Consider the following 2,119-nt stretch of genomic DNA (forward strand, 5'->3'; position numbering starts at 1 on the left):
ACTTAGTTGGAGTACTCACTTTACTCCCTGCACCCTATGTGCAGATTTAGGCGTATCTGGTCCCTCTCCCGAGTGTTGATCATTCTAGCTCACGCGGATCCGAGGAGTCTCTAAGTAGGTGTTGGCGTTCGCAACCCGGAGCTCTTCCCTATCTTGTTCCTTTCTTTTCTTAGTTTCTGTATTAAACTCTGTCGTTATATATATTTGGAGTATTCTGTTTTGTTAGATACTCATGACTAGTGACACCCCGGTATCGGGCTGTGTTGGGTTATTTTCCGTGAATTATGTTATTATCTGTTAACTTTGGATTATCTTATCATGCTTTAGACTGTTTCTTAAATGCTTAACTATTAAATACTGAAATGGGTAGTGTCGGCTAGCCTTGTCTTCACGAGAGGCGCCATCATGACCGGGTGCGAGTTTAGGGTCGTGACAAGTTCGTATTAAAGCGTAGGTTACATAGGTCTCAAGAGTCATGAGCAAGTTTAGTAAAGTCTTGCAGATCGGTACGGAGACGTCTGTATTTATCTTCAAGAGGCTGCAGAACCTTTAGGAAAGATTTCACATTCTTGAATTCTTATCGTGCGTCCTTGATTCAGCTTGAAAAGTAACTCTTTGAATCCCTTCCACGCGTTTGTATGCGCGCATGAGCGCTCGGTATCGGATATGCATCGATGGCTTGTGATTCCCTGATCGAGGGGCGAGATGTGACCTTTGTTCGTTGATGTTGGGCCAATCTGGAGGACTCGAGGCCAGATTTTCGCCTATAGCTTGAGCCCTGAGATGTTGATTTTGTGAGCGCGTGTTTTTGGATCCATATGTTCTGTTGTGTCCCTATTAAGGGAGGTGATGACTGGATAGTTACGCGATGAGTGTGATGTGACTGTGAGATGTATTCATGTGATTTCGAAGTAATAAGAAGGGTATGCTGGAGGAGAGGAGGACTATTAGGTGCTCAATTTTTATCTTGATTTGAGGTATAGCCCCGAGTTATGGGTCTGTGAAGAATCTTTCCATGTTTTCTAGTTGGGAGTGGAGTAAATTGCATGTTGCGATCTGAGTTCAGACTTAGGAATTTTAAGTGACTACGTAATATTTATGACGGTGGAAGGTATACAGAAATGCTAGGTTGAGGCAAAGCAGGTGGGTTATCTCCTGCGGAGTGTTCTGAGGTTGTGTGATCCTTATGTTGTCCGTTAGAAGATCTCATTTACAATTGAAATATATGTGTTTCAATTTAAGTTTGGGTCGCTTAAGAGAGTGGGTTTAACTATTACGAGAGTGAATGCGAGATTTGCATAAGAGTTAAAGTACCAGATGGTCTGTGTTTCATGAACTTATGAAGGATTGAGTTTAATCTCACTATGGTACTATGGCAGCAATAAAGTATATGTATTATAAGTTATTGCATATGTTCTGGTCTATGGATTCGAGCGAAGTGGGGGAGTCCACTATCAATTAGTCGATTGCATGGTTATGTGCTAGTTGGTTCCAGCTTGAGGCGTGCGGGTGAATCGGTCATTGGCTTCAACGCCAGTTACTTCACCACCACCCACTCAGTCAGCTAGGGGTCTTCCTAGAGAGGGGAGGTCGATCAGGTGGCGGTTAGGCCCATTTCTATGCACTTCTAGGTAGACCCGATGATATTGCTTCAGATATTGTTATTACAGGTATTGTTTCAGTCTGTCACAGAGATGCCTCTATATTATTTGATCCCAATTCCACCTTTTCTTATGTGTCATCATACTTTGCTCATTATTTGGGTATGCCCTATGAGTTTCTTGCTTCACCTGTTCATGTATCTACCTCGGTGAGCAATACTGTTGTTGTAGACCGTGTGTACCGGTCATGTGTGGTGACTATTGGGGGTTTGGAGACCAGTGTGGATCTTTTATTATTGTGTATGGTGGATTTCAATGTCATTTTGGGCATGGATTGGCTATCTCCGTGTCGTGCTATTCTGGACTGTCATGCTAAAATAGTCACATTAGCTATACCGGGTGTGCCACGGATTGAGGGGCGAGGTGTGAATGATTATGTTCCCAGTAGAGTGATCTCATTCTTGAAAGCCCATCATATGGTTGGGAAGGGTTGTCTTTCGTATCTAGCCTTTGTGAGG

The sequence above is a fragment of the Nicotiana sylvestris genome, chromosome 5 (assembly GCF_000393655.2).
Source record: "Nicotiana sylvestris chromosome 5, ASM39365v2, whole genome shotgun sequence".
NCBI classification, from domain to species: domain Eukaryota; kingdom Viridiplantae; phylum Streptophyta; class Magnoliopsida; order Solanales; family Solanaceae; genus Nicotiana; species Nicotiana sylvestris.